The 12465-nt window shown below is 39.6% G+C and overlaps 1 long non-coding RNA gene across 2 annotated transcripts in view; it reads right to left on the minus strand.

Annotated features, from left to right (window-relative positions):
* Positions 1-287: 287 nt before the first annotated feature.
* LOC103884536 overlaps positions 288-12465 on the minus strand; it is a 107862-nt gene continuing 95684 nt past the window's right edge. The window contains exons 4-5 of one of the 2 annotated variants that reach the window (XR_002522143.2): positions 6628-6828; positions 290-2978 (exon numbers count right to left, since the gene is read on the minus strand). This is a non-coding gene — a long non-coding RNA (uncharacterized LOC103884536). Of the gene's footprint in view, positions 6829-12465 lie in introns of both variants that reach the window. The other variant, XR_002522142.2, reaches the window with a different exon arrangement.

The raw sequence follows: 12465 nt of genomic DNA on the forward strand, positions 1-12465 counted from the left end.
TGTTTTATTTTCGTATACTATCTATGTCCTTTAAAGTTGTTGTAGTTATTTTATTTGACTCATCATTTAGTCTCTCTGCTTAAGATAAATGTACTTCACACACCACAGTTACGGTGTTATAATATTCTGTATTTTTCTGTGCATTTACCATTACCAGTGAGTGTTGTACCTTCAGTTGATTTCCTATTGCTCATTAATATCCTTTTCTTTCTGATTGAAAAACTCCCTTTAGCATTCTGTGTAGGACAGGCCTGGTGGTCATGAAATCCCTCAACTTTTGTTTGTCTGGCCAAGATTTTATTTATTCTTCATATTTAAAGGATATTTTCACCATAGATACTATTCTATGGTAAAATATTTTTTTTCTTCATAATTTTAAATATGTCACACCACTTTCTGCTAGCCTGTGAGATTTCCATGGAAAAGTCTGATGCCCGATGTATTGGAGCTACATTTTATATTATTTGTTTATTTTATCTTGCTTCTGTTAGGATTATTTCTTTATCCTTGACCTTTGGGAGTTTCATTATTAAATGCCTTGAATGAATCTCCTTTGGGTTAAATCTGCTTGGTGTTCTATGATCTTCTTGTACTTGGATATTGGTATCTTTAGGTTTGGGAGGTTCTCTGTTATTATACTTTTGAATAAATATTCCATACCTATCTCTTTCTCTAACTCCTCTCTAAAGCCAATAACTCTTAAATTTTGTCCTTTTGAGGCTATTTTCTGTATCCTGTAGGTATGCATCATTGTTTTTTTATTTGTTTTGCTTGTCTCCCCGACTGTGTATTTTCAAATAGCCTGTTTTCCAGCTCTCTGCTTTTCTCTGGTTTATCAGTTCTGCTATTAAAAGACTCTGATGTGTTCTCCAGTATGCCACTTGCATTTTTCAGCTCCAGATTTTCTGCTTGATTATTTTAAATTATTTCAATCTCTTCATTAAATTTATCTGATATAATTCTAAATCCTCTCTCTGTGTTATCTTGGATTTCTTTGAGTTTCCTCAAGATAGCTATTTTGAATTCTCTGAAGGTCACCTATCTCTGTTTTGAATTGTTTGAAGGTCACATATCGTTGTTTCTCCAGGATTGCTCCCTAGTGCTTTATTTGGTTCATTTGGTGAGGTCATGTTTTCTTGGGTAGTCTTGATACTTGGGAATGTTCTTCTGTGTCTGGGCATTGGAGAGTAAGGTATTTATTGTAGTCTTCACAGTCTGGGCTTGGTTGCACTTGTCCATCTTGGGAAGGATTTCCAGGTATTTAAAAGGTCTTGAGTATTGTGATCTAAGCCAGATTTGCATTAGTGGGTACCTCAAGCCCAGTAACACTGTAGTTCCTGCAGACTCATAGAGGTACTGCCTTGATCGTCTTGAATAAGGGATCTGGAAGAATTATCTGAGTACCAGGGAGAGACTCTTGCTCTTTTCCCTTATTTTATCCCAAATGGAGTCTCTCTGCACTGAGCCATTTGGAGCTGCAGGTGGGGTGATACAAGTACCCCTATGGCCACCACCACTGGGACTGTGCAGGGACTCAACTCACCCAAGGCGCACTGTAACCACTCCCTGGCTACTGCCTATGTTCACTCAAGGCCCTAGAGCTCTATAATCAGCAAGGGGCAAAGCTAGTCAGGCTTGTGCCCTTCCCTTCAGGGTGGTGAGTTCCCCCAGAGTCCAGGTAGATCCAGAGGTGCCATGTGGGAGCCAGAGACTGGAGTAAAAAACCTTAGAAATCTGCCCAGTGTTCTATTCTACTGTGGTTGAGCTGGCCCTCAAACCACAAGACAGTCCTTCCCATTCTTTCCTCCCCTTTTCACAGGGAGAAGGGCCTTACCCTGTGGCCACAGGTTCATGGAACATACTGCCAGGCTACCACTGATATTCACTCAAGGCCCAAAGGCTCTTCGGTCAGTTTGTGGTGAAGGTTGCCAGGCCTGAGACTCATCCTTCAGGGAGGTGGGCTCCCCTCTGGTCCAGGGCTGGTAAAACGAACTCTATTTTGAGAGTTGCACAGGAACCAAAATGCCCATTCTTTGTGTTTTTGTTCAGACTTCTAGAAGGTGACTGCAGAACATGAAAAGCACCAAATGAAAACAAGGGAGCTTAAAAAACAAGCTGGAAGATGGTTTTTACAATGAGGAGAAAACACTGTGAATCTCAAATATGTCAAAATACTTTCTGAAGTAGTTTTAGAATCACTGTTTATTAAATAAGTGAATTAATAACATGGTGTTTGAGTTCTAGGGGATATAAAGAGGTTCCTGGCTTTAGAGACCTCCCAGGCTAAAGAGTGACATGCAGCTCTATAATTTAAGGAACACTATTATAATACTGATACAATATAAAGTACTATGAAAATTTAGGGAAGGAGAGAAAATGCATATTAGGACCTCAGAAGGAGGAAAGGGCCTTTTAACATCTGCTCCTAAAAGAAAATAGGATATCAGCAGATCTTGCTGGAGAGGGCAGAGAGACACTCCCTCTAACCAGTGCTTCCCCACTCATTTGCTCATAGTGAGGAAAGACTGACCATATTGGGAAGTCCTTGAAGGTTTTCAGTGCAGAGTTGTGTCATAATGCTAGCTGTGCTTTAGCAAGAGGCCTGGGATGCTAGAGTGGAAAGTGAATTTGGCAAAGAGGGGTTTAAAAAAGAATTTAGGAGACTTGCAATAGTTTAGGAGAGAGACTGTAATTTGAGCACTGAAAGCAGAAAGAGTCAACAAGTATTAAAGATAGGGCTTGAGGGCTGAGTCACACATGATGGGACTGTTGGATAGATTAAATAAAGAGAAGACTGAGGCAAATAAATCTGCCTGAAAAGATTTTTCTAACAATAAACTCACAATGTTTAGGCATACACTGGTGCTTGGCACGAGATAAAGCAATTGGCATGTATTACCTAGGAGGCAGGACTTTATACCCATTTCATGGATGAGGCAGCAGAGGTTCCACAGTTAGTAACTTGCTGTGGTGCTAACCTGTAAGTAGAAGAGTCAAGACTTGAACCCAGCTCTCTGTTACAGATCCAATGCATTCTTAACCATTCTACAGAGGGGTCTCTGAGGGTGGTGGGCATCTGTCTTATCACTCCCTGAAGGTTTAGGATAAGATAAAATGAGCATGTAAAGAAGGTAGGTGCCCATTAAAGGCTGCTCAAACTCTAGAAGAGTGAGGATGGGAAGGCTAAAAGTAGCCACGGTAAGGCTTAGAGCAGCAGTTCTCAAATTGTGGTCTCTGCATCAGCACATCAGCATCACCTGGGTACTTGGTAGCAATGGAGATTCCAGGGCCTTCTTCAGACCTGCTGAATCAGAAACTCTGTGAGCTCTGCAATGTGTGATTTAACAAGCCTTCCAGGTGATACTGATGCCCAATAATGTTTAAGAACCACTATCTTGGGAGAATGGCTTCCCTTTCCTGCCCTACTCTAGGCCCAGATGCAAACATGTGAGCAATGATTGCTGCTGTACAGGCCAGGAACAGACCAACCAGCTGTGGTGTGGCCCGGGCCCAGCTTGGCAACAGTTAGAGTAGCAGGCCTTGGCCTTAAGGGGCAGGATGGATGTCATGCCTCCCATGGCTGCGACTGCTTCACTTGTTTGTGGAAGATCTTGTTCTTTTTTTTCATGTATAGGGTCTGATTTATTTCTCCTTGCTGGTGCCTCTGTGGGTCCTGCATGTGCCTTTCCTGTTTAATGGCCCCCTCTACTCTACCAGGTGAAGTGTTTGCAAGACTAGCTAATCAGCCAGAAGGTGCAGTGTGACTATGAGCTGAAGAGGAAGGACAGGGAGCTGCAGAAGCTCCAGGAGTGGGGGCAGCAAATGCGGGAGATAGCAGATGATGCAGGAGCTGCCTGGGAAGTGAGTATCAGGAGGGTTGAGGGAGGCATTTCCAGATGCCCCCAGCTCCTCTGTGGCTCTTTTGATGTCTCCTCAGTGTCCACAATGAGCTGGAGTGGGATCTCTCTGGAGGGAGCAGCTACTGGGATTCTCTTTCCACAATTCTTCCCAAAGATTTTACATCCCTATCTTGATGTCCTAGGGCCCCAAAGTGAGTATTGTTAGACTCCTTCTCACTTTCTACCCTGGAAAACATCTCCAGACATTGGATATTTTGTCTTCCGGAATAGTCTTCCTCACTATTCATCCTCCCTCTCCTCTTTTCCCACCCACAGGCTGACATTCTCAATGACCTGAAGTGTTAGATAGGAGCCAGCCCACAGGTAAAATTGGCAAAGCTCAAAGCAAGTAATATGGGGATGCCTGTGTGTAGGTAGGAGGGAGGCCAGAGAGTAAAAGCATGGAAAAACAGAGCTAGCATGCTTGGGTTAGTTTTGTAACTATTCTCTTCTCTCACCTGTCTGCTCCATTTGGTAGAAAAGAAGTGAGTTGTTCTAGATGGTGGTGAGAAACTTTGAGAAGCAGATAGCAGCAGTTTCCAAGGAAAATGAGGAACTCAAGAAGTTGTTGACTATGCTAAACAGCTAAACAGGGATGTAGCTGAACTCTTGAGCTGCCTCTCATCAGACCTACTGTGAATTTTTATGTGGTAGAAACAGGATTAAACGTCAGGCCAGGCTCCTGCCACACAAACAGGTCTTTTTCAACTGTTCATGAGAGTAGCTGGTGATATTTTCTTTTCTCCAGAAACTTACCCTGCTTAGCACAAGACAGCTAGGTAACAATCTACATTCTAAAGGTTGTCTACTTCGGTCCTCCAAAACTGCAGGCTTGATGACTTTTCTTTATTGAGAGCAGGCTCAATTTTCCCTCCTCTTTTACCAACCAGAGAACCCAGGGGGCCAAATCTGTGGACTGTGGTGCCTTGTGGAAGCACTAGAGTTGCCTCAAGAAGGAAATATGAGTACTCAGAGACTCGGATGGTTCCCTGTGTGGGTAAGAGCTGGGACCAGTGCTTTTCTTATGAAACACACAGCCCTGGGAGCTGGAGGCTTGAAACCCTCCTCACATGAACTCTACATCCTCACATGAACTCCCACTGGCCTGTCCTAAGCCAGGCGACGGAACCAGCATCAGCATCAAGGACAATGACCATGACAAGGAGCTTGTCCAGCTGCAGCAGGAGATACAGAAGGTTGGGACTTCATTGACTGGCAACAGTGGTACTTCCAGGTGAGAGATATGAAGGGGCTTCTCTATGCTCAGGCTGTAAGGCAGGGACTTCAGTCACTGGGGACTGCTTTGTGCAGAGGCAGCTTAGTTCTGGAGGGATGCTGTCAGGTCACCTCCAAGGTTCCTACTTCCTGGAGGCAGAGCAGAAGTTGCAGGAGGCCCCAACCCCTTTTGCCTATGGGCAAACACACTGTAAAGCAGAGAGAGCACCTTATTGCAGCTGCTATCCTTCTGGGCTAAGAGACAAGCAAAGAGGGGCTTACAACATGGTCTCTGGGATGCAGATGCCCCCAGCTCCTCTGTGGCTCTTTTGATGTCTCCTCAGTGTCCACACTGAGCTGGAGTGGGATCTCTCTGGAGGGAGCAGCTACTGGGATCTCTTTCCACAATCATTCTCAAAGATTTTACATCCCTATCTTGATGCCCTAGGGCCCCAAAGTGAGTATTGTTAGACTCCTTCTCACTTTCTACCCTGGAAAACATCTCCAGACATTGGATATTTTGTCTTCCGGCTTAGTCCTTTTGACTGAAGTCCTCTTTTGATGTCTGTCTTGGTCCATCAATCTCTCTCAAAAGCTCTAGAAAGGGACCCTAATTCTTCATGCTCTGTTCCCTCTTCTATCTCCAGGCTCTGCTAAAGCTCAGGCAGGTGCCCTTGTGTCCCAGATGTTACCATGTTGGAGGGATGTACCCACTTCTTCCAGGTGGAAGGTAAGGATGAGGACAGCTCTGTGACGGGTTCGGGAATGGGCTTGGTGGTCAGAAGTAGGCACTAGCAATGTCTCTGTGTGTGTGTGTGTGTGTGTGTGTGTGTGTGTGTGTGTGTGTTCCTCCTTTTCCCCATAGTACACTGGAGCTATTGCAGACTCAAAGGGAACAATCTCAACTTGTCACCTGACTTGCTAGATTGCTTCCTGGACATTTCCTCTGATAAAGTCTATTGCTCTAGCACTTCAGAGGTAAAAGGGATAGAGAGAAAAGGGTTAGCTTTTATTTAGTTTTCAATGTTGGGGAAAGCCTTATTCTTTGAATTGTTCTGAGCCTTACTAAAGCAAATAAACCCTTTACTGACATAGTTACTAAAGGTTGGTGTATTGGTTTTAAGGGAGAATGAGTCATGGAAGAAAATATGTTGGGAGTTTAGATTAAAAGGTGGTATGAAGTCTTTTTCCCTTCAAAAAATAAGATAAAATCTCTTATATTGGGCAAAGACTAAAAAATAATGGATAAAATTCATGGGCTCTCTTCATGACTCCACTAAAATCTTACTCCTATTCCCTTCCTTTTCTCAACTCCTTATCTTAATGGAGGTTTAGAGGAGAGAACTGATGTTCCACAGTAGAAAGGAGCCCTTGTGGAAATGGAGCGGTAAGGGCAGGATGAAGGACTCAGAGAGTTGAGTTAGGAACATGATTTAAGAGTCTCCAATAGCATCTGTAAGTTTTCACACTTGAAAACAGAGGTAGGCAGAGGACGGGAGTGGGGAGTAAGTACCAGAGAAGAGTCTTCAGTAGGTGAGGAGACCAGCGCCAGCTTGGCTGGAATGGAATACTTCCTCCTTTACTTTCCTGGGGCTGTTCTGTGTCAGTTCAACCAGCTGCCTTTTTGTTTTCCCATGGGATAGGCTCTGTAATTGGAACTGCAACATTCTTTCTAATTCAGGTAGCTTCCTTCTTCCTCTGGTTCAGTCAGAACCTGCAAATCAGGCGTTTTTGTACTACTATTAGGTTTTTTCTTTTTTTTCTTTAAATCAAACAATACTTTCTCTCCACATGGGAGTTCTGCTGGATTGGCCTTGTTCTTGGTCTGCTGTTCTTCCTGATATTTTCTCTCCTTGGAGTTAGCAAAGGGTGGATAAGCCCTAGACTTCACTTCCTCCCTTGCTGGTAGTATTCGTGAATAACACTGACAAACAATGTAAGCTCAATGTCCGAATTACTTAAAGAAGTGATAATTTGGTTTTGGTGCAGCCTGAAGAAGAGTGAGGGTGGGAGTCAGGGACACTCTGAACTCTCTGGGTGGTTCTTGGATGTTATCTAGATGGATAGCCGTTCCTGTATGTGAACCATTCCCAAATGTGAGGATTAGTGTTTAGGTCTATCTAGCTTTCCTTATCAGCAAGGAAAAGAGAACTCAAGAGGAGGGACTATTTTATTCATAAGAGTTTCAGCAGTCACCATGATCTCTATACTCTCCTTCCCAACCCTGCCCAGCTCTTTTATTTTTGTTGGTGTATCCTGAGTTTTGTCAGCATATAGTATATATTTCTTAAAGATAGTATATCTTTTTCTTTTAAAAACTAACACAAATATTTTGCAGAACTTTACAATAACTTTATAGTTAGTTATATATTTACACGATGGTGGGCATGATATTCTTGATTGACTACTTAATAATCATTTACTTCCCCTCTTTCCTGCTCTCAGGGATCATCTGTCCATCATAGAGCTTAAGAGTGACAAATACTTTCCTAGCTTGCCCTGTAGTTAGAGATCACCATGTAACCTAAATCTGACCAATTACATACAAGGATGGCTGGAAATTAGCTTTGTCTTTACAGAAACTGTTGTACTAGTCCACTGAACCAAACTGACAATCACGTACTCCAGTCCCTATGTGAAACTATATTAAAGTTCCCGTTTTCACAGCTAGTTTTGTACAAGTATTGTGTGACTTACCACCTGATGGTCTTTTATATCACTACTTGCCTACTTTTCAGCTCTATATTTTGCATTGTTGGTTGTTTGAAATATTTCAAGTACTTTTTTCAGGATGGTTGCAAGAGTGGTATACAAGAATTTGAGGACATATATCTGAGACTGGTTAGCCCTTACATATGAGTTACTTCTTTCAGTATGGACATCTTGGTTCACATTTTCTCTAAGATTTCAATAAAAATTGTCTCATTATTTTCTGTCATCTAACATATTCACTGAGAAGCTCAAGACTAGCTTCATTTTTCTTCTTTGTCTCCCCCCACCCCCATATTTTACCATGATGTAACAATGTTGGCTACTTTTCCTTATTTTTCTTAGTATATCATGAGCTTTTTTTTAATCTGCTTAAATCTTTTCTCAGTTTAGGGCAATTTTCTTTTAATATCTTTGTACATTCTGTATTTTGTTTTAAGGAATACCAGTTTTTGATCTATAATCAGTATAGATAAGTGCCAGTTATTCATCTATAATTCAAATGTTTTTATTTTTATTTTTATTTTTATTTTTTTGAGTCAGAGTCTCACTCTGTCACCCAGGCTGGAGTGTAATGGCGCAATCTGGGCTCACCGCAACCTCCACCTCCTGGGTTCAAGCAATTCTCCTGCCTCAGCCTCCCAAGTAGCTGGGATTACAGGCACCTACCACCACAACCAGCTAATTTCTGTATTTTTAGTAGAGATGGGGCTTCACCATACTGGAGATGCTGGTCTCTTGGTCAGGCTGGTCTCTAACTCCTGACCTTGTGATCCGCCCCCCTCAACCTCCCAAAGTGCGGGGATTGTAGGCGTTAGCCACTGTGCTTGGCCCTTAAATTTATTTTTAATTGATACATAATTGTACATATTATGCACATATTACATATTTAGCAGTCACCATGACTTCTATACTTTCCTTCCCACTGTTGCTCAGCTCTTTTATTTTTGTTGTTATATCCTGAGTTTTGTTCAGGATATAGTATATATATATATTTTATATATATATATATATATATATGTGTGTGTATATATATATATATAGAGAGAGAGAGAGAGTAAATGAACATACAAATGTTTTACAGAACTTTAAAATAACTTTATAGTTAATTATATTATGTTTACATGATGGTGGGCATGACATTCTTGGATGGATATATAGTTAATTACATTATGTTTACATGATGGTGGGCATGACATTCTTAGATGGATATATAGTTAATTATATTATGTTTACATGATGGTGGGCATGACATTCTTGGATGGATATAAAGTGATATTTCAATACATGTATACGATGTGTAATGATTAATTCAGGGTAATTAGTGTATCCATCACCTCTTATTTTGTGTTGGGAACATTAAAAAATTCTGTCTTCTAGCTGTTTGTGTTTCTCAAATGTTTTATCTACTTTATTCACACTTGTTCTATCTAGTTCTGAAAGATGATCTGCAGTTGATTTTCTGTAATGGAATTTCATCTTTGCTGTTTCCGGTGCCATTGAAAATGCTATGATTGCTTTATTTGTTTTCTTTTTTGTTATTAGTACTCTTTTCATCTCTGATCTTGTATATTGTCATTATCTCTTGTCTCATTAATTTGTTTTAATTTCCCTGTGGGTGATACAGATGATAGTTGAGTTCCCTGTGCTAGTTTGTAGGCTTCTCCTTATATGTTCATTACCGACTAGAATAGATCTGTACTTGCCTTCCATTTCCTCTAAGTAGAAAGTACTTGCATGGCTATTGTTGGACTCTTCTTTTAGATCTTAAGATGTTTAGCTGAATAAATTCAGTTAAAGTGCCAGTCATTCAGTTAAATTGCCAGTCATATACCAGCCTCAGGGGGAGTAGGGAGGAAGATAAATATACCCACTAGAGAACTTGGTCTCAACAGTTTGTTTGGGTTTTGAAATTACTTTCTTAGAACCGTATTTCTTTCTTTTTTCAGTTTTTAATTTTTGTGGTTACACATTATGTGTATATATTTATGGGGTACATAAGGTATTTTGATGCAGGCATGCAATGCATAATAATCACATCATAGAAAATAGGGTATCTATCCTCTCAAGCATTTATCCTTTGTGTTACAAACCATCCAATTGTATTCTTATTATCATTTAAACTGTACAATGTATTCATTATTGACTATAGTCACCATGTTAAGCGATCAAATACTTGGTCTTGTTCATTCTTTTAACTCTTTTTTTTGTACCCATTAACTGTCCCCACCTTCCTACCCCCTACCTCACTACTCTTCCCATCTCCTGGTAACCATCCTTTTACTTTCTATCTCCATGAATTCAAATGCTTTGATTTTCAGATCTCACAAATGAGTGAGAACATGAAGTGTTTATCTTTCTGTGTCTGGCTTATTTTACATAACATAATGATCTCCAGTTCCATCCATGTTGTTGCAAATGACAGGATCTCATTATTTTTTATGACTGAATAGTACTCCATTTTATGTAAGTACCACATTTTCTTTATCCATTCATCTGTTGATGGACAGTTAAGTTGCTTTCAAATCTTAGCTATTATGAACAGTGCTGCAACAAGCATGGGAATGGAGATTTCTCTTTGATATACTGATTTCCTTTCTTTTAGGTATAAACCTAGCAGTGGGATTGCTGAATCATAGTTCTATTTTTAGTTTTTTGAGAAACCTTCAAATTGTATTTCACAGTGGTTATACTAATTTACATTCCCATCAACAGTATATGAGGGTTCCCTTTTCTTCACATCTTTGCCAGAGTTATTGCCTGTCTTTTGGATAAAAGCCATTTTAACTGGGGTGAGATGATAGCTCATTGTAGTTTTGATTTGCATTTCTCAGTGATTATCCATGTTGAGCACTTTTTCATATGCCTGTTTGCCATTTGTATGTCTTCTTTTGAGACATGTCTATTCAAATCTTTTGCCCATTTTGGATCAGGCTAGATTAATCATGTTAGATTTTAGTCAAGTTAATCAGGTTAGATTTTTAATTAGGTTAGACTTGCCCATTTTTAATCAAGTTAGAAAATTAGATTTTTTCTATGGAGTTGTTTGAGCTCCTTGTTATTAATCCCTTGTTAGGTGCATAGTTTGTAAATATTTTCTCCCATTCTGTGAGTTGTCTCTTCACTTTGATTGTATCCTTCACCGTGCAGAATATTTTTAACTTGATGTGATCCCATTGGTCCATTTTTGCTTTGATTACCTGTGCTTGTGGTGTATACTTAAATTTTTGCCCAGAGCCATGTCCTAGAGAGCTTCCCAAACGTTTTCCTGTAGTAGTTTCATAGTTGGAGGTCTTAGATTCAAGTGTCTCATCCATTTTGATTTGATTTTTGCATATGGCAAGAGACAGGGGTCTAGTTTCATTCTCATGTGTATGGATAACCAGTTTTTCCAGAATCATTTATTGAAGAGACTGTCTTTTTCCCGGTGTACATTCTTGGCACCTTTGTCAAAAATGAGTTCACTGTAGGTGTGTGGATTTGTTTTGGGGTTCTCTGTTCTGTTCCATTGTTCTATGTGACTGTTTTTATGCCAGTACCATGCCATTTTGGTTACGAGAGCTCTGTAGTATAATTTAAACCAGGTAATGTGATTCCTCCAGTTTTGTTCTTTTTGCTTAGGATAGCTGTGGTTTTTCTGGGTGTTCTGGTTCCATATAAACTTTAGGATTTTTTTTTTTCTATTTTTGTGAATAATGTCACTGGTATTTTGATAGGGATTGCATTGAATCTGTAGAATTCTTTGGATTGTTAGGACATTTTGACAGTATTGATTGTTCTGATCCATGAACACGGAATACTTTTCCATTTTGTTGTGTTCTCTTTGATTTCTTTCATGTTCTATAATTGTGATGATATTTGGTTAATGTCTAGGTATTTAATTTTATTTGTGCCTATTGTAAATGGGATTACCTTTATGATTTCTTTTTTAGATTGTTCATTGCTGGCATGTAGAATTGCTACTGATATTTGTATGTTGATTTCATATTTTGCAACTTTATTGAATTTAATAGTTATATTAGTTTTTTTGTTGTTGTTGTTGGTACAATCTTTATGTTTTCCCAAATATAAGATTGTATCATCTGCAAACAATGATGATTTGACTTCTTTCTTTCCAACCTAGATGCACTTTATTTCTTTCTCTTGTCTGGTTACTCTAGCTAGGACTTCCAGTGCTATGTTGAATAATAGTGATGAAAGTGAGCATACTTGTCATGTTCCAGATCTTACAGAAAAGGCTTTCTATTTTTCTCCATTCAGTGTGATACTATTTATAGGTCTGCTATATATGGTTTTTATTATGTTGAGTTACTTTCCTTCTATACCCAGTTTTTTGAGGGTTTTTTTTTAGCATGAAGGGATGTTGAATTTTATCAAAGCCTTTTCAGCATTAATTAAAATGCTCATATGGTTTTTGTTTTTTATTCTGTTGATATGATGTATCACGATGATTTATTTATGTATGTGGAACCATCTTTGCATCTCTGGGATAAATCCCACTTGGTTGTAATGAATGATCTTTTCATTGTATTGTTGCAAATATTTTGTTGAGGATTTTTGCATCTATTTTCATCAAGGATATTGGCCTGTAGTTTTATTTTTTTATTTTTTTCCAATGTGTATTTGTCTGGTTTTGCATCAG

Source organism: Papio anubis, chromosome 3 (genome assembly GCF_008728515.1).
Source record: "Papio anubis isolate 15944 chromosome 3, Panubis1.0, whole genome shotgun sequence".
Taxonomy (NCBI): Eukaryota; Metazoa; Chordata; class Mammalia; order Primates; family Cercopithecidae; genus Papio; species Papio anubis.